General features: G+C 23.9%; 1 protein-coding gene across 5 annotated transcripts in view; it reads right to left on the bottom strand.

Annotated features, from left to right (window-relative positions):
• abcc2 (ATP-binding cassette, sub-family C (CFTR/MRP), member 2) overlaps window positions 1-23297 on the bottom strand; it is a 73807-nt gene that overhangs the window by 24253 nt on the left and 26257 nt on the right. The gene's annotated exons all lie outside the window — the stretch shown is intronic.

The raw sequence follows: 23297 nt of genomic DNA, 5'->3' as shown, positions 1-23297 counted from the left end.
CCCTTATCCAGAGCGACTTATATTTATCTCATTTTATACAACTAAACAGTTGAGGGTTAAGAGCCTTACTCAAGGGCCCAGCAGTGGCAGCTTGCATACTCACAGCTACTCTCTAACCTACTGAGTTACAGACATATTGCATGAAACACATTTCATTTGTTTTGACTGTTAGATTTGTTTATTATATTTGTTTTGACTCTGCTGCATTATTATGACTAGTTGTTCAGTAGACATCACGGTTCATATAGACTATAGCTAGAACCCTTTAAACTGTATAGTAAAAGGATAACCGCGTGCCTGTATTGTAGCTTGCCAAGATTTTTTGTGTTTCCAGAACAGAAGATATTCAGGCTGATGTCTTGCTTTATATGCAAGCAACAAAGTCCTGCCTATGCATGAATTGCAGAGATTTATCTGTCACAGCATTTTGCCAACGCTAATGTGACTGGCAGGGTTTAAATGTTTAAGGGTTTAAATGTTCTAATGTTTAAATGTTAAACATTAGAGTGGACATGGGTGACCACATGAAGGGTAAATATGAGGATGTGCCAAGCGCCTGAGAATTAAATGTACAGAGTAATCAAGGGCTTAGTGAGAAAGCTGCATTGAAGTGATTATGCACTTTGAAACAACTTCAGTAACAGCTGCACTGTATGTGGTTAAAAGCACCAGAGAGTCATGAATGTAGAATACTGACAACTTTTTAGTCATGCTCCCAGCACTACTTGTTCACGAATAACACATCACTAGACTACACTACGAATGGGGCCATATGCAGCCATCATATTTATACCTGACCACTTATACGACTTGGGTCACTAGGTCAAAATACATCTCTGGGCTGCATATGACCCTATTTGTATGTGGACTACCTTTGAGCCAATTCCTTGAGACGCAGGTTTCAAAACAGCCTCGTCTTTTTTGGCTTAAAAGGTTTAACCCTTTCAGTCTTACATTATAAACTTTCTACTATTTATACTGTGTGATTTGAATTTCAGTATCAGACAATGTATTCTCTATATGCACATTTCTAACCTCAGCTTATAAGATGTCACTCAAAATATTTACATACAGTACACCATCATAGGATATAATAAAGCAGAAACTAGCTCAGTTGCGGCTATTGTAATATATTAATGACTACTGACCTGTGTAAACCGTCACTCTAGAATATTCCACATACGTGAGAAATAAAACAGGACACTGGTATATGATATGGATCGAGTTGTTGCTATGAAGCGGATTATTGTCCTATAACATCACTTCCTGAAGTGTTTTAATTCTACTATATTACAGCAATTTGATAATTTTATGATAATATGTTTTTGTAGCTATTTACAGTTATATTTAATGTTGTGGAACGTTATTCTGTCTCTCTAGATGTAAATGTCACATTTTACTAAAAATTAAGAAAGAAAGAAAGAAAGAAAGAAAGAAAGAAAGAAAGAAAGAAAGAAAGAAAGAAAGAAAGAAAGAAAGAAATTTACAGTTATATTTAATGTTGTGGAATGTTATTCTGTCTCTCTATATGTCATGTTTTACTAAAAATTAAAAAAATAAAGAAAGAAAGAAAGAAAGAAAGAAAGAAAGAAAGAAAGAAAGAAATGAAGGAAGGAAGCAAAAGGAAGGAAGGAAGGAAGGAAGGAAGGAAGGAAGAAAGAAAGAAAGAAAGAAAGAAAGAAAGAAAGAAAGAAAGAAAGAAAGAAAGAAAGAAAGAAAGAAAGAAAGGAAGCAAAAGAAAGAAAGGAAGCAAAAGAAAGAAAGAAAGAAATTTACAGTTATATTTAATGTTGTGGAACATTATTCTGTCTCTCTAGATGTCATGTTTTACTAAAAATGAAAAAAAATAAATAAATAAAGAAAGAAAGAAAGAAAGAAAGAAATTTACAGTTATATTTAATGTTGTGGAATGTTATTCTGTCTCTCTATATGTCATGTTTTACTAAAAATGAAAAAAAATAAATAAAGAAAGAAAGAAAGAAAGAAAGAAAGAAAGAAAGAAAGAAAGAAAGAAAGAAATTTACAGTTATATTTAATGTTGTGGAATGTTATTCTGTCTCTCTAGATGTCATGTTTTACTAAAAATGAAAAAAAATAAAGAAAGAAAGAAAGAAAGAAAGAAAGAAAGAAAGAAAGAAAGAAAGAAAGAAAGAAAGAAAGAAATTTACAGTTATATTTAATGTTGTGGAATGTTATTCTGTCTCTCTAGATGTCATGTTTTACTAAAAATGAAAAAAAATAAATAAATAAAGAAAGAAAGAAAGAAAGAAATTTACAGTTATATTTAATGTTGTGGAATGTTATTCTGTCTCTCTAGATGTCATGTTTTACTAAAAATGAAAAAAAATAAATAAATAAAGAAAGAAAGAAAGAAAGAAAGAAAGAAAGAAAGAAAGAAATTTACAGTTATATTTAATGTTGTGGAATGTTATTCTGTCTCTCTATATGTCATGTTTTACTAAAAATGAAAAAAAATAAATAAAGAAAGAAAGAAAGAAAGAAAGAAAGAAAGAAAGAAAGAAAGAAAGAAAGAAAGAAAGAAACGAAATTTACAGTTATATTTAATGTTGTGGAATGTTATTCTGTCTCTCTAGATGTCATGTTTTACTAAAAATGAAAAAAAATAAATAAAGAAAGAAAGAAAGAAAGAAAGAAAGAAAGAAATTTACAGTTATATTTAATGTTGTGGAATGTTATTCTGTCTCTCTAGATGTCATGTTTTACTAAAAATGAAAAAATAAATAAAGAAAGAAAGAAAGAAAGAAAGAAAGAAATTTACAGTTATATTTAATGTTGTGGAATGTTATTCTGTCTCTCTAGATGTCATGTTTTACTAAAAATGAAAAAAAATAAATAAATAAAGAAAGAAAGAAAGAAAGAAAGAAAGAAAGAAAGAAAGAAAGAAAGAAAGAAATTTACAGTTATATTTAATGTTGTGGAATGTTATTCTGTCTCTCTAGATGTCATGTTTTACTAAAAATGAAAAAAAATAAAGAAAGAAAGAAAGAAAGAAAGAAAGAAAGAAAGAAAGAAAGAAAGAAAGAAAGAAATTTACAGTTATATTTAATGTTGTGGAATGTTATTCTGTCTCTCTAGATGTCATGTTTTACTAAAAATGAAAAAAAATAAAGAAAGAAAGAAAGAAAGAAAGAAAGAAAGAAAGAAAGAAAGAAAGAAAGAAAGAAAGAAAGAAAGAAAGAAATTTACAGTTATATTTAATGTTGTGGAATGTTATTCTGTCTCTCTAGATGTCATGTTTTACTAAAAATGAAAAAAAAAAAAATAAAGAAAGAAAGAAAGAAAGAAAGAAAGAAAGAAAGAAAGAAAGAAATTTACAGTTATATTTAATGTTGTGGAATGTTATTCTGTCTCTCTAGATGTCATGTTTTACTAAAAATGAAAAAAAATAAAGAAAGAAAGAAAGAAAGAAAGAAAGAAAGAAAGAAAGAAAGAAAGAAAGAAAGAAAGAAATTTACAGTTATATTTAATGTTGTGGAATGTTATTCTGTCTCTCTAGATGTCATGTTTTACTAAAAATGAAAAAAATAAATAACGAAAGAAAGAAATAAATAAAGAAAGAAAGAAAGCAAGAAAGAAAGAAAGAAAGAAAGTAATTTACAGTTATATTTAATGTTGTGGAATGTTATTCTGTCTCTCTATATGTCATGTTTTACTAAAAATGAAAAAAAATAAAGAAAGAAAGAAAGAAAGAAAGAAAGAAAGAAAGAAAGAAAGAAAGAAAGAAAGAAATTTACAGTTATATTTAATGTTGTGGAATGTTATTCTGTCTCTCTAGATGTCATGTTTTACTAAAAATGAAAAAAAATAAAGAAAGAAAGAAAGAAAGAAAGAAAGAAAGAAAGAAAGAAAGAAAGAAAGAAAGAAATTTACAGTTATATTTAATGTTGTGGAATGTTATTCTGTCTCTCTAGATGTCATGTTTTACTAAAAATGAAAAAAAATAAAGAAAGAAAGAAAGAAAGAAAGAAAGAAAGAAAGAAAGAAAGAAAGAAAGAAAGAAAGAAAGAAAGAAATTTACAGTTATATTTAATGTTGTGGAATGTTATTCTGTCTCTCTAGATGTCATGTTTTACTAAAAATGAAAAAAAATAAAGAAAGAAAGAAAGAAAGAAAGAAAGAAAGAAAGAAAGAAAGAAAGAAAGAAAGAAAGAAATTTACAGTTATATTTAATGTTGTGGAATGTTATTCTGTCTCTCTATATGTCATGTTTTACTAAAAATGAAAAAAAATAAAGAAAGAAAGAAAGAAAGAAAGAAAGAAAGAAAGAAAGAAAGAAAGAAAGAAAGAAATTTACAGTTATATTTAATGTTGTGGAATGTTATTCTGTCTCTCTAGATGTCATGTTTTACTAAAAATGAAAAAAAATAAAGAAAGAAAGAAAGAAAGAAAGAAAGAAAGAAAGAAAGAAAGAAAGAAAGAAAGAAAGAAATTTACAGTTATATTTAATGTTGTGGAATGTTATTCTGTCTCTCTATATGTCATGTTTTACTAAAAATGAAAAAAAATAAATAAAGAAAGAAAGAAAGAAAGAAAGAAAGAAAGAAAGAAAGAAAGAAAGAAAGAAAGAAAGAAATTTACAGTTATATTTAATGTTGTGGAATGTTATTCTGTCTCTCTAGATGTCATGTTTTACTAAAAATGAAAAAAAATAAAGAAAGAAAGAAAGAAAGAAAGAAAGAAAGAAAGAAAGAAAGAAAGAAAGAAAGAAAGAAAGAAAGAAATTTACAGTTATATTTAATGTTGTGGAATGTTATTCTGTCTCTCTAGATGTCATGTTTTACTAAAAATGAAAAAAAATAAAGAAAGAAAGAAAGAAAGAAAGAAAGAAAGAAAGAAAGAAAGAAAGAAATTTACAGTTATATTTAATGTTGTGGAATGTTATTCTGTCTCTCTATATGTCATGTTTTACTAAAAATGAAAAAAATAAATAAAGAAAGAAAGAAAGAAAGAAAGAAAGAAAGAAAGAAAGAAAGAAAGAAAGAAAGAAAGAAAGAAATTTACAGTTATATTTAATGTTGTGGAATGTTATTCTGTCTCTCTAGATGTCATGTTTTACTAAAAATGAAAAAATAAAGAAAGAAATAAAGAAAGAAAGAAAGAAAGAAAGAAAGAAAGAAAGAAAGAAAGAAAGAAAGAAAGAAATTTACAGTTATATTTAATGTTGTGGAATGTTATTCTGTCTCTCTAGATGTCATGTTTTACTAAAAATGAAAAAAATAAATAAAGAAAGAAAGAAAGAAAGAAAGAAAGAAAGAAAGAAAAGAAAGAAAGAAAGAAATTTACAGTTATATTTAATGTTGTGGAATGTTATTCTGTCTCTCTAGATGTCATGTTTTACTAAAAATGAAAAAAATAAATAAAGAAAGAAAGAAAGAAAGAAAGAAAGAAAGAAAGAAAGAAAGAAAGAAATTTACAGTTATATTTAATGTTGTGGAATGTTATTCTGTCTCTCTAGATGTCATGTTTTACTAAAAATGAAAAAAAATAAAGAAAGAAAGAAAGAAAGAAAGAAAGAAAGAAAGAAAGAAAGAAAGAAAGAAAGAAATTTACAGTTATATTTAATGTTGTGGAATGTTATTCTGTCTCTCTAGATGTCATGTTTTACTAAAAATGAAAAAAAATAAAGAAAGAAAGAAAGAAAGAAAGAAAGAAAGAAAGAAAGAAAGAAAGAAATTTACAGTTATATTTAATGTTGTGGAATGTTATTCTGTCTCTCTAGATGTCATGTTTTACTAAAAATGAAAAAAAATAAATAAATAAAGAAAGAAAGAAAGAAAGAAAGAAAGAAAGAAAGAAAGAAAGAAAGAAATTTACAGTTATATTTAATGTTGTGGAATGTTATTCTGTCTCTCTAGATGTCATGTTTTACTAAAAATGAAAAAAATAAAGAAAGAAAGAAAGAAAGAAAGAAAGAAAGAAAGAAAGAAAGAAAGAAAGAAAGAAAGAAAGAAATTTACAGTTATATTTAATGTTGTGGAATGTTATTCTGTCTCTCTAGATGTCATGTTTTACTAAAAATGAAAAAAATAAAGAAAGAAAGAAAGAAAGAAAGAAAGAAAGAAAGAAAGAAAGAAAGAAAGAAAGAAAGAAAGAAATTTACAGTTATATTTAATGTTGTGGAATGTTATTCTGTCTCTCTAGATGTCATGTTTTACTAAAAATGAAAAAAAATAAATAAAGAAAGAAAGAAAGAAAGAAAGAAAGAAAGAAAGAAAGAAAGAAAGAAATTTACAGTTATATTTAATGTTGTGGAATGTTATTCTGTCTCTCTAGATGTCATGTTTTACTAAAATGAAAAAAAATAAAGAAAGAAAGAAAGAAAGAAAGAAAGAAAGAAAGAAAGAAAGAAAGAAAGAAAGAAAGAAATTTACAGTTATATTTAATGTTGTGGAATGTTATTCTGTCTCTCTAGATGTCATGTTTTACTAAAAATGAAAAAAAATAAATAAATAAAGAAAGAAAGAAAGAAAGAAAGAAAGAAAGAAATTTACAGTTATATTTAATGTTGTGGAATGTTATTCTGTCTCTCTATATGTCATGTTTTACTAAAAATGAAAAAAAATAAAGAAAGAAAGAAAGAAAGAAAGAAAGAAAGAAAGAAAGAAAGAAATTTACAGTTATATTTAATGTTGTGGAATGTTATTCTGTCTCTCTAGATGTCATGTTTTACTAAAAATGAAAAAAATAAATAAAGAAAGAAAGAAAGAAAGAAAGAAAGAAAGAAAGAAAGAAAGAAAGAAAGAAAGAAATTTACAGTTATATTTAATGTTGTGGAATGTTATTCTGTCTCTCTAGATGTCATGTTTTACTAAAAATGAAAAAAATAAATAAAGAAAGAAAGAAAGAAAGAAAGAAATTTATAGTTATATTTAATGTTGTGGAATGTTATTCTGGCTCTCTAGATGTCATGTTTTACTAAAAATGAAAAAAGAAAGAAATAAATAAAGAAAGAAAGAAAGAAAGAAAGAAATTTACAGTTATATTTAATGTTGTGGAATGTTATTCTGTCTCTCTAGATGTCATGTTTTACTAAAAATGAAAAAAAATAAATAAAGAAAGAAAGAAAGAAAGAAAGAAAGAAAGAAAGAAAGAAAGAAAGAAAGAAAGAAATTTACAGTTATATTTAATGTTGTGGAATGTTATTCTGTCTCTCTAGATGTCATGTTTTACTAAAAATGAAAAAAAATAAATAAATAAAGAAAGAAAGAAAGAAAGAAAGAAAGAAATTTACAGTTATATTTAATGTTGTGGAATGTTATTCTGTCTCTCTATATGTCATGTTTTACTAAAAATGAAAAAAAATAAATAAAGAAAGAAAGAAAGAAAGAAAGAAAGAAAGAAAGAAAGAAAGAAAGAAATTTACAGTTATATTTAATGTTGTGGAATGTTATTCTGTCTCTCTAGATGTCATGTTTTACTAAAAATGAAAAAAAATAAATAAAGAAAGAAAGAAAGAAAGAAAGAAATTTACAGTTATATTTAATGTTGTGGAATGTTATTCTGTCTCTCTAGATGTCATGTTTTACTAAAAATGAAAAAAATAAAGAAAGAAAGAAAGAAAGAAAGAAAGAAATTTACAGTTATATTTAATGTTGTGGAATGTTATTCTGTCTCTCTAGATGTCATGTTTTACTAAAAATGAAAAAAAATAAATAAAGAAAGAAAGAAAGAAAGAAAGAAAGAAAGAAAGAAAGAAAGAAAGAAAGAAAGAAATTTACAGTTATATTTAATGTTGTGGAATGTTATTCTGTCTCTCTAGATGTCATGTTTTACTAAAAATGAAAAAAAATAAAGAAAGAAAGAAAGAAAGAAAGAAAGAAAGAAAGAAAGAAAGAAAGAAATTTACAGTTATATTTAATGTTGTGGAATGTTATTCTGTCTCTCTATATGTCATGTTTTACTAAAAATGAAAAAAAATAAAGAAAGAAAGAAAGAAAGAAAGAAAGAAAGAAAGAAAGAAAGAAAGAAAGAAAGAAAAGAAATTTACAGTTATATTTACAATTGTGCAATGTTATTCTGGCTCTCTAGATGTCATGTTTTACTAAAAATGAAAAAAAATAAAGAAAGAAAGAAAGAAAGAAAGAAAGAAAGAAAGAAAGAAAGAAAGAAAGAAAGAAAGAAAGAAAAGAAATTTACAGTTATATTTAATGTTGTGGAATGTTATTCTGTCTCTCTAGATGTCATGTTTTACTAAAAATGAAAAAATAAAGAAAGAAAGAAAGAAAGAAAGAAAGAAAGAAAGAAAGAAAGAAAGAAAGAAAGAAAGAAAGAAATTTACAGTTATATTTAATGTTGTGGAATGTTATTCTGTCTCTCTAGATGTCATGTTTTACTAAAAATGAAAAAAGGACATAAAGAAAGAAAGAAAGAAAGAAAGGAAGAAAGAAAGAAAGAAAGAAATTTACAGTTATATTTAATGTTGTGTCATGTTATTCTGTCTCTCTAGATGTCATGTTTTACTAAAAATGAAAAAAAGAAAGAAAGAAAGAAAGAAAGAAAGAAAGAAAGAAAGAAAGAAAGAAAGAAAGAAAGAAAGAAATTTACAGTTATATTTAATGTTGTGGAATGTTATTCTGTCTCTCTAGATGTCATGTTTTACTAAAAATGAAAAAAAATAAATAAAGAAAGAAAGAAAGAAAGAAAGAAAGAAAGAAAGAAAGAAATTTACAGTTATATTTAATGTTGTGGAATGTTATTCTGTCTCTCTAGATGTCATGTTTTACTAAAAATGAAAAAAAATAAAGAAAGAAAGAAAGAAAGAAAGAAAGAAAGAAAGAAAGAAAGAAAGAAAGAAAGAAAGAAAAGAAAGAAATTTACAGTTATATTTAATGTTGTGGAATGTTTATTCTGTCTCTCTAGATGTCATGTTTTACTAAAAATGAAAAAAAATAAATAAAGAAAGAAAGAAAGAAAGAAAGTAATTTACAGTTATATTTAATGTTGTGGAATGTTATTCTGTCTCTCTAGATGTCATGTTTTACTAAAAATGAAAAAAAATAAATAAATAAAGAAAGAAAGAAAGAAAGAAAGAAAGAAAGAAAGAAAGAAAGAAAGAAAATTACAGTTATATTTAATGTTGTGGAATGTTATTCTGACTCTCTAGATGTCATGTTTTACTAAAAATGAAAAAAAATAAATAAAGAAAGAAAGAAAGAAAGAAAGAAAGAAAGAAAGAAAGAAAGAAAGAAAGAAATTTACAGTTATATTTAATGTTGTGGAATGTTATTCTGTCTCTCTAGATGTCATGTTTTACTAAAAATGAAAAAAAATAAATAAAGAAAGAAAGAAAGAAAGAAAGAAATTTACAGTTATATTTAATGTTGTGGAATGTTATTCTGTCTCTCTAGATGTCATGTTTTACTAAAAATGAAAAAAAATAAAAAAAGAAAGAAAGAAAGAAAGAAAAGAAATTTACAGTTATATTTAATGTTGTAGTATGTTATTCTGTCTCACTAGATGTCTTGATATACTAAAAATGAACAAAAATAATCAAAGAAAGAAAGTAAGAAAGTAAGAAAGAAAAAAAGAAAGAAAGAAAGAAAGAAATTTACAGTTATATTTAATGTTGTGGAATGTTATTCTGTCTCTCTAGATGTCATGTTTTACTAAAAATGAAAAAAAATAAATAAATAAAGAAAGAAAGAAAGAAAGAAAGAAAGAAATTTACAGTTATATTTAATGTTGTGGAATGTTATTCTGTCTCTCTATATGTCATGTTTTACTAAAAATGAAAAAAAATAAATAAAGAAAGAAAGAAAGAAAGAAAGAAAGAAAGAAAGAAAGAAATTTACAGTTATATTTAATGTTGTGGAATGTTATTCTGTCTCTCTAGATGTCATGTTTTACTAAAAATGAAAAAAAATAAATAAAGAAAGAAAGAAAGAAAGAAAGAAATTTACAGTTATATTTAATGTTGTGGAATGTTATTCTGTCTCTCTAGATGTCATGTTTTACTAAAAATGAAAAAAAAATAAATAAAGAAAGAAAGAAAGAAAGAAAGAGAAATTTACAGTTATATTTAATGTTGTGGAATGTTATTCTGTCTCTCTAGATGTCATGTTTTACTAAAAATGAAAAAAAATAAATAAAGAAAGATAGGTAGTAAGAAAGATAGAAAGTAAGAAAGAGAGAAAGAAAGAAAGAAATTTACAGTTATATTTTATGTTGTGGTATGTTATTCTGTCTCTCTAGATGTCATGTTTTACTAAAAATGAAAAAAAATAAATAAAGAAAGAAAGAAAGAAAGAAAGAAAGAAAGAAATTTACAGTTATATTTAATGTTGTGGAATGTTATTCTGTCTCTCTATATGTCATGTTTTACTAAAAATGAAAAAATAAATAAATAAAGAAAGAAAGAAAGAAAGAAAGAAAGAAAGAAAGAAAGAAAGAAAGAAATTTACAGTTATATTTAATGTTGTGGAATGTTATTCTGTCTCTCTAGATGTCAGTGTTTTACTAAAAATGAAAAAAAATAAAGAAAGAAAGAAAGAAAGAAAGAAAGAAAGAAAGAAAGAAAGAAAGAAAGAAAGAAAGAAAGAAATTTACAGTTATATTTAATGTTGTGGAATGTTATTCTGTCTCTCTAGATGTCATGTTTTACTAAAAATGAAAAAAAAGAAAGAAAGAAAGAAAGAAAGAAAGAAAGAAAGAAAGAAAGAAAGAAAGAAAGAAAGAAATTTACAGTTATATTTAATGTTGTGGAATGTTATTCTGTCTCTCTAGATGTCATGTTTTACTAAAAATGAAAAAAAATAAATAAAGAAAGAAAGAAAGAAAGAAAGAAAGAAAGAAAGAAAGAAAGAAAGAAAGAAATTTACAGTTATATTTAATGTTGTGGAATGTTATTCTGTCTCTCTAGATGACATGTTTTACTAAAAAATGAAAAAAAATAAAGAAAGAAAGAAAGAAAGAAAGAAAGAAAGAAAGAAAGAAAGAAAGAAAGAAAGAAATTTACAGTTATATTTAATGTTTGTGGAATGTTATTCTGTCTCTCTAGATGTCATGTTTTACTAAAAATGAAAAAAATAAATAAATAAAGAAAGAAAGAAAGAAAGAAAGAAAGAAAGAAAGAAAGAAAGAAAGAAAGAAAGAAATTTACAGTTATAATTTAATGTTGTGGAATGTTATTCTGTCTCTCTAGATGTCATGTTTTACTAAAAATGAAAAAAAATAAAGAAAGAAAGAAAGAAAGAAAGAAAGAAAGAAAGAAAGAAAGAAAGAAAGAAAGAAATTTACAGTTATATTTAATGTTGTGGAATGTTATTCTGTCTCTCTAGATGTCATGTTTTTACTAAAAATGAAAAAAAAAAAATAAAGAAAGAAAGAAAGAAAGAAAGAAAGAAAGAAATTTACAGTTATATTTAATGTTGTGGAATGTTATTCTGTCTCTCTATATGTCATGTTTTACTAAAAATGAAAAAAAATAAAGAAAGAAAGAAAGAAAGAAAGAAAGAAAGAAAGAAAGAAAGAAAGAAAGAAAGAAAGAAAGAAATTTACAGTTATATTTAATGTTGTGGAATGTTATTCTGTCTCTCTAGATGTCATGTTTTTACTAAAAATGAAAAAAAATAAAGAAAGAAAGAAAGAAAGAAAGAAAGAAAGAAAGAAAGAAAGAAAGAAAGAAAGAAAGAAAGAAATTTACAGTTATATTTAATGTTGTGGAATGTTATTCTGTCTCTCTAGATGTCATGTTTTACTAAAAATGAAAAAAAATAAAGAAAGAAAGAAAGAAAGAAAGAAAGAAAGAAAGAAAGAAAGAAAGAAAGAAAGAAAGAAAGAAATTTACAGTTATATTTAATGTTGTGGAATGTTATTCTGTCTCTCTATATGTCATGTTTTACTAAAAATGAAAAAAAATAAAGAAAGAAAGAAAGAAAGAAAGAAAGAAAGAAAGAAAGAAAGAAAGAAAGAAAGAAAGAAATTTACAGTTATATTTAATGTTGTGGAATGTTATTCTGTCTCTCTAGATGTCATGTTTTACTAAAAATGAAAAAAAATAAAGAAGAAAGAAAGAAAGAAAGAAAGAAAGAAAGAAAGAAAGAAAGAAAGAAAGAAAGAAAGAAATTTACAGTTATATTTAATGTTGTGGAATGTTATTCTGTCTCTCTAGATGTCATGTTTTACTAAAAATGAAAAAAAATAAATAAAGAAAGAAAGAAAGAAAGAAAGAAAGAAAGAAAGAAAGAAAGAAAGAAAGAAAGAAATTTACAGTTATATTTAATGTTGTGGAATGTTATTCTGTCTCTCTAGATGTCATGTTTTACTAAAAATGAAAAAAAATAAATAAAGAAAGAAAGAAAGAAAGAAAGAAAGAAAGAAAGAAATTTACAGTTATATTTAATGTTGTGGAATGTTATTCTGTCTCTCTATATGTCATGTTTTACTAAAAATGAAAAAAAATAAATAAAGAAAGAAAGAAAGAAAGAAAGAAAGAAAGAAAGAAAGAAAGAAAGAAAGAAAGAAAGAAATTTACAGTTATATTTAATGTTGTGGAATGTTATTCTGTCTCTCTAGATGTCATGTTTTACTAAAAATGAAAAAAAATAAATAAAGAAAGAAAGAAAGAAAGAAAGAAAGAAAGAAAGAAAGAAAGAAAGAAATTTACAGTTATATTTAATGTTGTGGAATGTTATTCTGTCTCTCTAGATGTCATGTTTTACTAAAAATGAAAAAAAATAAAGAAAGAAAGAAAGAAAGAAAGAAAGAAAGAAAGAAAGAAAGAAAGAAAGAAAGAAAGAAATTTACAGTTATATTTAATGTTGTGGAATGTTATTCTGTCTCTCTAGATGTCATGTTTTACTAAAAATGAAAAAAAATAAAGAAAGAAAGAAAGAAAGAAAGAAAGAAAGAAAGAAAGAAAGAAAGAAATTTACAGTTATATTTAATGTTGTGGAATGTTATTCTGTCTCTCTAGATGTCATGTTTTACTAAAAATGAAAAAAAATAAATAAAGAAAGAAAGAAAGAAAGAAAGAAAGAAAGAAAGAAAGAAAAGAAGAAATTTACAGTTATATTTAATGTTGTGGAATGTTATTCTGTCCTCTCTAGAGGTCATGTTTTACTAAAAATGAAAAAAATAAAGAAAGAAAGAAAGAAAGAAAGAAAGAAAGAAAGAAAGAAAGAAAGAAAGAAATTTACAGTTATATTTAATGTTGTGGAATGTTATTCTGTCTCTCTAGATGTCATGTTTTACTAAAAATCAAAAAAAATAAATAAAGAAAGAAAGAAAGAAAGAAAGAAAGAAAGAAAGAAGAAATTTTACAGTTATATTTTAATGTTGTGGAATGTTATTCTGTCTCTCTATATGTCATGTTTTACTAAAAATGAAAAAAAATAAATAAAGAAAGAAAGAAAGAAAGAAAGAAAGAAAGAAAGAAAGAAAGAAAGAAAGAAATTTACAGTTATATTTAATGTTGTGGAATGTTATTCTGTCTCTCTATATGTCATGTTTTACTAAAAATGAAAAAAAATAAATAAAGAAAGAAAGAAAGAAAGAAAGAAAGAAAGAAAGAAAGAAAGAAAGAAAGAAAGAAAGAAATTTACAGTTATATTTAATGTTGTGGAATGTTATTCTGTCTCTCTAGATGTCATGTTTTACTAAAAATGAAAAAAAAATAAATAAAGAAAGAAAGAAAGAAAGAAAGAAAGAAAGAAAGAAAGAAAGAAAGAAAGAAAGAAAGAAATTTTACAGTTATATTTAATGTTGTGGAATGTTATTCTGTCTCTCTAGATGTCATGTTTTACTAAAAATGAAAAAAAATAAATAAAGAAAGAAAGAAAGAAAGAAAGAAAGAAAGAAAGAAAGAAAGAAAGAAAGAAAGAAAGAAAGAAATTTACAGTTATATTTAATGTTGTGGAATGTTATTCTGTCTCTCTAGATGTCATGTTTTACTAAAAATGAAAAAAAATAAATAAAGAAAGAAAGAAAGAAAGAAAGAAAGAAAGAAAGAAAGAAAGAAAGAAAGAAAGAAAGAAAGAAAGAAAGAAATTTACAGTTATATTTAATGTTGTGGAATGTTATTCTGTCTCTCTAGATGTCATGTTTTACTAAAAATGAAAAAAAAAAAAATAAAGAAAGAAAGAAAGAAAGAAAGAAAGAAAGAAATTTACAGTTATATTTAATGTTGTGGAATGTTATTCTGTCTCTCTAGATGTCATGTTTTACTAAAAATGAAAAAAAATAAAGAAAGAAAGAAAGAAAGAAAGAAAGAAAGAAAGAAAGAAAGAAAGAAAGAAAGAAAGAAAGAAAGAAATTTACAGTTATATTTAATGTTGTGGAATGTTATTCTGTCTCTCTAGATGTCATGTTTTACTAAAAATGAAAAAAAATAAATAAAGAAAGAAAGAAAGAAAGAAAGAAAGAAAGAAAGAAAGAAAGAAAGAAAGAAAGAAATTTACAGTTATATTTAATGTTGTGGAATGTTATTCTGTCTCTCTAGATGTCATGTTTTACTAAAAATGAAAAAAATAAAGAAAGAAAGAAAGAAAGAAAGAAAGAAAGAAAGAAAGAAAGAAAGAAAGAAAGAAAGAAATTTACAGTTATATTTAATGTTGTGGAATGTTATTCTGTCTCTCTAGATGTCATGTTTTACTAAAAATGAAAAAAATAAAGAAAGAAAGAAAGAAAGAAAGAAAGAAAGAAAGAAAGAAAGAAAGAAATTTACAGTTATATTTAATGTTGTGGAATGTTATTCTGTCTCTCTAGATGTCATGTTTTACTAAAAATGAAAAAATAAATAAAGAAAGAAAGAAAGAAAGAAAGAAAGAAAGAAAGAAAGAAAGAAAGAAAGAAAGAAAGAAATTTACAGTTATATTTAATGTTGTGGAATGTTATTCTGTCTCTCTAGATGTCATGTTTTACTAAAAATGAAAAAATAAAGAAAGAAAGAAAGAAAGAAAGAAAGAAAGAAAGAAAGAAAGAAAGAAAGAAATTTACAGTTATATTTAATGTTGTGGAATGTTATTCTGTCTCTCTAGATGTCATGTTTTACTAAAAATGAAAAAAAATAAAGAAAGAAAGAAAGAAAGAAAGAAAGAAAGAAAGAAAGAAAGAAAGAAAGAAATTTACAGTTATATTTAATGTTGTGGAATGTTATTCTGTCTCTCTAGATGTCATGTTTTACTAAAAATGAAAAAAATAAAGAAAGAAAGAAAGAAAGAAAGAAAGAAAGAAAGAAAGAAAGAAAGAAAGAAAGGAAGAAAGAAATTTACAGTTATATTTAATGTTGTGGAATGTTATTCTGTCTCTCTAGATGTCATGTTTTACTAAAAATGAAAAAAAATAAATAAATAAAGAAAGAAAGAAAGAAAGAAAGAAAGAAAGAAAGAAAGAAAGAAAGAAAGAAATTTACAGTTATATTTAATGTTGTGGAATGTTATTCTGTCTCTCTAGATGTCATGTTTTACTAAAAATGAAAAAAAATAAAGAAAGAAAGAAAGAAAGAAAGAAAGAAAGAAAGAAAGAAAGAAAGAAAGAAAGAAAGAAAGAAATTTACAGTTATATTTAATGTTGTGGAATGTTATTCTGTCTCTCTAGATGTCATGTTTTACTAAAAATGAAAAAAAATAAATAACGAAAGAAAGAAAGAAAGAAAGAAAGAAAGAAAGAAAGAAAGAAAGAAAGAAAGAAAGAAAGAAAGAAAGAAATTTACAGTTATATTTAATGTTGTGGAATGTTATTCTGTCTCTCTAGATGTCATGTTTTACTAAAAATGAAAAAAAAGAAAGAAAGAAAGAAAGAAAGAAAGAAAGAAAGAAAGAAAGAAAGAAAGAAAGAAATTTACAGTTATATTTAATGTTGTGGAATGTTATTCTGTCTCTCTAGATGTCATGTTTTACTAAAAATGAAAAAAAATAAAGAAAGAAAGAAAGAAAGAAAGAAAGAAAGAAAGAAAGAAAGAAAGAAATTTACAGTTATATTTAATGTTGTGGAATGTTATTCTGTCTCTCTAGATGTCATGTTTTACTAAAAATGAAAAAAAATAAAGAAAGAAAGAAAGAAAGAAAGAAAGAAAGAAAGAAAGAAAGAAAGAAAGAAAGAAATTTACAGTTATATTTAATGTTGTGGAATGTTATTCTGTCTCTCTAGATGTCATGTTTTACTAAAAATGAAAAAAAATAAAGAAAGAAAGAAAGAAAGAAAGAAAGAAAGAAAGAAAGAAAGAAAGAAAGAAAGAAAAAGAAATTTACAGTTATATTTAATGTTGTGGAATGTTATTCTGTCTCTCTAGATGTCATGTTTTACTAAAAATGAAAAAAAATAAAGAAAGAAAGAAAGAAAGAAAGAAAGAAAGAAAGAAAGAAAGAAAGAAAGAAAGAAAGAAATTTACAGTTATATTTAATGTTGTGGAATGTTATTCTGTCTCTCTAGATGTCATGTTTTACTAAAAATGAAAAAAAATAAAGAAAGAAAGAAAGAAAGAAAGAAAGAAAGAAAGAAAGAAAGAAAGAAAGAAAGAAAGAAAGAAATTTACAGTTATATTTAATGTTGTGGAATGTTATTCTGTCTCTCTAGATGTCATGTTTTACTAAAAATGAAAAAAATAACGAAAGAAAGAAAGAAAGAAAGAAAGAAAGAAAGAAAGAAAGAAAGAAAGAAAGAAAGAAAGAAAGAAAGAAAGAAATTTACAGTTATATTTAATGTTGTGGAATGTTATTCTGTCTCTCTAGATGTCATGTTTTACTAAAAATGAAAAAAAATAAAGAAAGAAAGAAAGAAAGAAAGAAAGAAAGAAAGAAAGAAAGAAAGAAATTTACAGTTATATTTAATGTTGTGGAATGTTATTCTGTCTCTCTAGATGTCATGTTTTACTAAAAATGAAAAAAAAATAAATAAAGAAAGAAAGAAAGAAAGAAAGAAAGAAAGAAAGAAAGAAAGAAAGAAAGAAATTTACAGTTATATTTAATGTTGTGGAATGTTATTCTGTCTCTCTAGATGTCATGTTTTACTAAAAATGAAAAAAAATAAAGAAAGAAAGAAAGAAAGAAAGAAAGAAAGAAAGAAAGAAAGAAAGAAAGAAAGAAAGAAATTTACAGTTATATTTAATGTTGTGGAATGTTATTCTGTCTCTCTAGATGTCATGTTTTACTAAAAATGAAAAGAAATAAATAAAGAAAGAAAGAAAGAAAGAAAGAAAGAAAGAAAGAAAGAAAGAAAGAAATTTACAGTTATATTTAATGTTGTGGAATGTTATTCTGTCTCTCTAGATGTCATGTTTTACTAAAAATGAAAAAAAATAAAGAAAGAAAGAAAGAAAGAAAGAAAGAAAGAAAGAAAGAAAGAAATTTACAGTTATATTTAATGTTGTGGAATGTTATTCTGTCTCTCTAGATGTCATGTTTTACTAAAAATGAAAAAAATAAATAAAGAAAGAAAGAAAGAAAGAAAGAAAGAAAGAAAGAAAGAAAGAAAGAAAGAAAGAAAGAAAGAAATTTACAGTTATATTTAATGTTGTGGAATGTTATTCTGTCTCTCTAGATGTCATGTTTTACTAAAAATGAAAAAAAATAAAGAAAGAAAGAAAGAAAGAAAGAAAGAAAGAAAGAAAGAAAGAAAGAAAGAAAGAAAGAAATTTACAGTTATATTTAATGTTGTGGAATGTTATTCTGTCTCTCTAGATGTCATGTTTTACTAAAAATGAAAAAAAATAAATAAATAAAGAAAGAAAGAAAGAAAGAAAGAAAGAAAGAAAGAAAGAAAGAAATTTACAGTTATATTTAATGTTGTGGAATGTTATTCTGTCTCTCTAGATGTCATGTTTTACTAAAAATGAAAAAAAATAAAGAAAGAAAGAAAGAAAGAAAGAAAGAAAGAAAGAAAGAAAGAAAGAAAGAAAGAAATTTACAGTTATATTTAATGTTGTGGAATGTTATTCTGTCTCTCTAGATGTCATGTTTTACTAAAAATGAAAAAAAATAAAGAAAGAAAGAAAGAAAGAAAGAAAGAAAGAAAAGAAAGAAAGAAAGAAAGAAAGAAAGAAATTTACAGTTATATTTAATGTTGTGGAATGTTATTCTGTCTCTCTAGATGTCATGTTTTACTAAAAATGAAAAAATAAATAAAGAAAGAAAGAAAGAAAGAAAGAAAGAAAGAAAGAAAGAAAGAAAGAAAGAAAGAAAGAAATTTACAGTTATATTTAATGTTGTGGAATGTTATTCTGTCTCTCTAGATGTCATGTTTTACTAAAAATGAAAAAAAATAAAGAAAGAAAGAAAGAAAGAAAGAAAGAAAGAAAGAAAGAAAGAAAGAAAGAAAGAAAGAAAGAAAGAAAGAAATTTACAGTTATATTTAATGTTGTGGAATGTTATTCTGTCTCTCTAGATGTCATGTTTTACTAAAAATGAAAAAAAATAAATAAAGAAAGAAAGAAAGAAAGAAAGAAAGAAAGAAAGAAAGAAAGAAAGAAAGAAAGAAATTTACAGTTATATTTAATGTTGTGGAATGTTATTCTGTCTCTCTAGATGTCATGTTTTACTAAAAATGAAAAAAAATAAAGAAAGAAAGAAAGAAAGAAAGAAAGAAAGAAAGAAAGAAAGAAATTTACAGTTATATTTAATGTTGTGGAATGTTATTCTGTCTCTCTAGATGTCATGTTTTACTAAAAATGAAAAAAAATAAAGAAAGAAAGAAAGAAAGAAAGAAAGAAAGAAAGAAAGAAAGAAATTTACAGTTATATTTAATGTTGTGGAATGTTATTCTGTCTCTCTAGATGTCATGTTTTACTAAAAATGAAAAAAAATAAAGAAAGAAAGAAAGAAAGAAAGAAAGAAAGAAAGAAAGAAAGAAAGAAAGAAATTTACAGTTATATTTAATGTTGTGGAATGTTATTCTGTCTCTCTAGATGTCATGTTTTACTAAAAATGAAAAAAAATAAATAAAGAAAGAAAGAAAGAAAGAAAGAAAGAAAGAAAGAAAGAAAGAAATTTACAGTTATATTTAATGTTGTGGAATGTTATTCTGTCTCTCTAGATGTCATGTTTTACTAAAAATGAAAAAAAATAAATAAAGAAAGAAAGAAAGAAAGAAAGAAAGAAAGAAAGAAAGAAAGAAAGAAAGAAAGAAATTTACAGTTATATTTAATGTTGTGGAATGTTATTCTGTCTCTCTAGATGTCATGTTTTACTAAAAATGAAAAAAAATAAATAAAGAAAGAAAGAAAGAAAGAAAGAAAGAAAGAAAGAAAGAAAGAAAGAAAGAAATTTACAGTTATATTTAATGTTGTGGAATGTTATTCTGTCTCTCTAGATGTCATGTTTTACTAAAAATGAAAAAAAAAAAATAAAGAAAGAAAGAAAGAAAGAAAGAAAGAAAGAAATTTACAGTTATATTTAATGTTGTGGAATGTTATTCTGTCTCTCTAGATGTCATGTTTTACTAAAAATGAAAAAAAATAAATAAATAAAGAAAGAAAGAAAGAAAGAAAGAAAGAAAGAAATTTACAGTTATATTTAATGTTGTGGAATGTTATTCTGTCTCTCTATATGTCATGTTTTACTAAAAATGAAAAAAAATAAAGAAAGAAAGAAAGAAAGAAAGAAATTTACAGTTATATTTAATGTTGTGGAATGTTATTCTGTCTCTCTATATGTCATGTTTTACTAAAAATGAAAAAAAATAAAGAAAGAAAGAAAGAAAGAAAGAAAGAAAGAAAGAAAGAAAGAAAGAAAGAAAGAAAGAAAGAAATTTACAGTTATATTTAATGTTGTGGAATGTTATTCTGTCTCTCTAGATGTCATGTTTTACTAAAAATGAAAAAAAATAAATAAAGAAAGAAAGAAAGAAAGAAAGAAAGAAAGAAAGAAAGAAAGAAAGAAAGAAAGAAAGAAAGAAAGAAATTTACAGTTATATTTAATGTTGTGGAATGTTATTCTGTCTCTCTAGATGTCATGTTTTACTAAAAATGAAAAAAAATAAATAAAGAAAGAAAGAAAGAAAGAAAGAAATTTACAGTTATATTTAATGTTGTGGAATGTTATTCTGTCTCTCTAGATGTCATGTTTTACTAAAAATGAAAAAAAATAAATAAAGAAAGAAAGAAAGAAAGAAAGAAAGAAAGAAAGAAAGAAAGAAAGAAAGAAAGAAAGAAATTTACAGTTATATTTAATGTTGTGGAATGTTATTCTGTCTCTCTAGATGTCATGTTTTACTAAAAATGAAAAAAAATAAATAAAGAAAGAAAGAAAGAAAGAAAGAAAGAAATTTACAGTTATATTTAATGTTGTGGAATGTTATTCTGTCTCTCTAGATGTCATGTTTTACTAAAAATGAAAAAAAATAAATAAAGAAAGAAAGAAAGAAAGAAAGAAAGAAAGAAAGAAAGAAATTTACAGTTATATTTAATGTTGTGGAATGTTATTCTGTCTCTCTAGATGTCATGTTTTACTAAAAATGAAAAAAAATAAATAAAGAAAGAAAGAAAGAAAGAAAGAAAGAAAGAAAGAAAGAAAGAAATTTACAGTTATATTTAATGTTGTGGAATGTTATTCTGTCTCTCTAGATGTCATGTTTTACTAAAAATGAAAAAAAATAAATAAAGAAAGAAAGAAAGAAAGAAAGAAATTTACAGTTATATTTAATGTTGTGGAATGTTATTCTGTCTCTCTAGATGTCATGTTTTACTAAAAATGAAAAAAAATAAAGAAAGAAAGAAAGAAAGAAAGAAAGAAAGAAAGAAAGAAATTTACAGTTATATTTAATGTTGTGGAATGTTATTCTGTCTCTCTAGATGTCATGTTTTACTAAAAATGAAAAAAAATAAATAAAGAAAGAAAGAAAGAAAGAAAGAAAGAAAGAAAGAAAGAAAGAAAGAAAGAAAGAAAGAAATTTACAGTTATATTTAATGTTGTGGAATGTTATTCTGTCTCTCTAGATGTCATGTTTTACTAAAAATGAAAAAAAATAAATAAATAAAGAAAGAAAGAAAGAAAGAAAGAAAGAAAGAAAGAAATTTACAGTTATATTTAATGTTGTGGAATGTTATTCTGTCTCTCTATATGTCATGTTTTACTAAAAATGAAAAAAAATAAATAAAGAAAGAAAGAAAGAAAGAAAGAAAGAAAGAAAGAAAGAAAGAAAGAAAGAAAGAAATTTACAGTTATATTTAATGTTGTGGAATGTTATTCTGTCTCTCTAGATGTCATGTTTTACTAAAAATGAAAAAAAAGAAAGAAAGAAAGAAAGAAAGAAAGAAAGAAAGAAAGAAAGAAAGAAAGAAAGAAATTTACAGTTATATTTAATGTTGTGGAATGTTATTCTGTCTCTCTAGATGTCATGTTTTACTAAAAATGAAAAAAAATAAATAAAGAAAGAAAGAAAGAAAGAAAGAAAGAAAGAAAGAAAGAAAGAAAGAAAGAAAGAAAGAAAGAAATTTACAGTTATATTTAATGTTGTGGAATGTTATTCTGTCTCTCTAGATGTCATGTTTTACTAAAAATGAAAAAAAATAAAGAAAGAAAGAAAGAAAGAAAGAAAGAAAGAAAGAAAGAAAGAAAGAAATTTACAGTTATATTTAATGTTGTGGAATGTTATTCTGTCTCTCTAGATGTCATGTTTTACTAAAAATGAAAAAATAAAGAAAGAAAGAAAGAAAGAAAGAAAGAAAGAAAGAAAGAAAGAAAGAAATTTACAGTTATATTTAATGTTGTGGAATGTTATTCTGTCTCTCTAGATGTCATGTTTTACTAAAAATGAAAAAAAAATAAAGAAAGAAAGAAAGAAAGAAAGAAAGAAAGAAAGAAAGAAAGAAAGAAAGAAAGAAAGAAAGAAATTTACAGTTATATTTAATGTTGTGGAATGTTATTCTGTCTCTCTAGATGTCATGTTTTACTAAAAATGAAAAAAAATAAAGAAAGAAAGAAAGAAAGAAAGAAAGAAAGAAAGAAAGAAAGAAAGAAAGAAAGAAAGAAATTTACAGTTATATTTAATGTTGTGGAATGTTATTCTGTCTCTCTAGATGTCATGTTTTACTAAAAATGAAAAAAAAAAAATAAAGAAAGAAAGAAAGAAAGAAAGAAAGAAAGAAAGAAATTTACAGTTATATTTAATGTTGTGGAATGTTATTCTGTCTCTCTATATGTCATGTTTTACTAAAAATGAAAAAAAATAAAGAAAGAAAGAAAGAAAGAAAGAAAGAAAGAAAGAAAGAAAGAAAGAAATGTACAGTAATATTTAATGTTGTGGAATGATATTCTGTCTCTCTAAATGACATGTTATACTAAAAATGAAAAAAAATAAAGAAAGAAAGAAAGAAAGAAAGAAAGAAAGAAAGAAAGAAAGAAAGAAAGAAATTTACAGTTATATTTAATGTTGTGGAATGTTATTCTGTCTCTCTAGATGTCATGTTTTACTAAAAATGAAAAAAAATAAAGAAAGAAAGAAAGAAAGAAAGAAAGAAAGAAAGAAAGAAAGAAAGAAAGAAATTTACAGTTATATTTAATGTTGTGGAATGTTATTCTGTCTCTCTAGATGTCATGTTTTACTAAAAATGAAAAAAAATAAAGAAAGAAAGAAAGAAAGAAAGAAAGAAAGAAAGAAAGAAAGAAAGAAAGAAAGAAAGAAAGAAAGAAATTTACAGTTATATTTAATGTTGTGGAATGTTATTCTGTCTCTCTAGATGCCATGTTTTACTAAAAACGAAAAAATAAATAAAGAAAGAAAGAAAGAAAGTAAGAAAGAAAGAAAGAAAGAAAGAAAGAAAGAAAGAAAGAAAGAAAGAAATTTACAGTTATATTTAATGTTGTGGAATGTTATTCTGTCTCTCTAGATGTCATGTTTTACTAAAAATGAAAAAAAATAAATAAAGAAAGAAAGAAAGAAAGAAAGAAAGAAAGAAAGAAAGAAAGAAAGAAAGAAATTTACAGTTATATTTAATGTTGTGGAATGTTATTCTGTCTCTCTAGATGTCATGTTTTACTAAAAATGAAAAAAAATAAATAAAGAAAGAAAGAAAGAAAGAAAGAAAGAAAGAAAGAAAGAAATTAACAGTTATATTTAATGTTGTGGAATGTTATTCTGTCTCTCTAGATGTCATGTTTTACTAAAAATGAAAAAAAATACAGAAAGAAAGAAAGAAAGAAAGAAAGAAAGAAAGAAAGAAAGAAAGAAAGAAAGAAAGAAAGAAATTTACAGTTATATTTAATGTTGTGGAATGTTATTCTGTCTCTCTAGATGTCATGTTTTACTAAAAATGAAAAAAAATAAATAAAGAAAGAAAGAAAGAAAGAAAGAAAGAAAGAAAGAAAGAAAGAAAGAAAGAAATTTACAGTTATATTTAATGTTGT

Source organism: Hemibagrus wyckioides, linkage group LG29, assembly GCF_019097595.1.
Source record: "Hemibagrus wyckioides isolate EC202008001 linkage group LG29, SWU_Hwy_1.0, whole genome shotgun sequence".
Taxonomy (NCBI): Eukaryota; Metazoa; Chordata; class Actinopteri; order Siluriformes; family Bagridae; genus Hemibagrus; species Hemibagrus wyckioides.
This window is presented reverse-complemented; position numbering and strand designations above follow the sequence as displayed.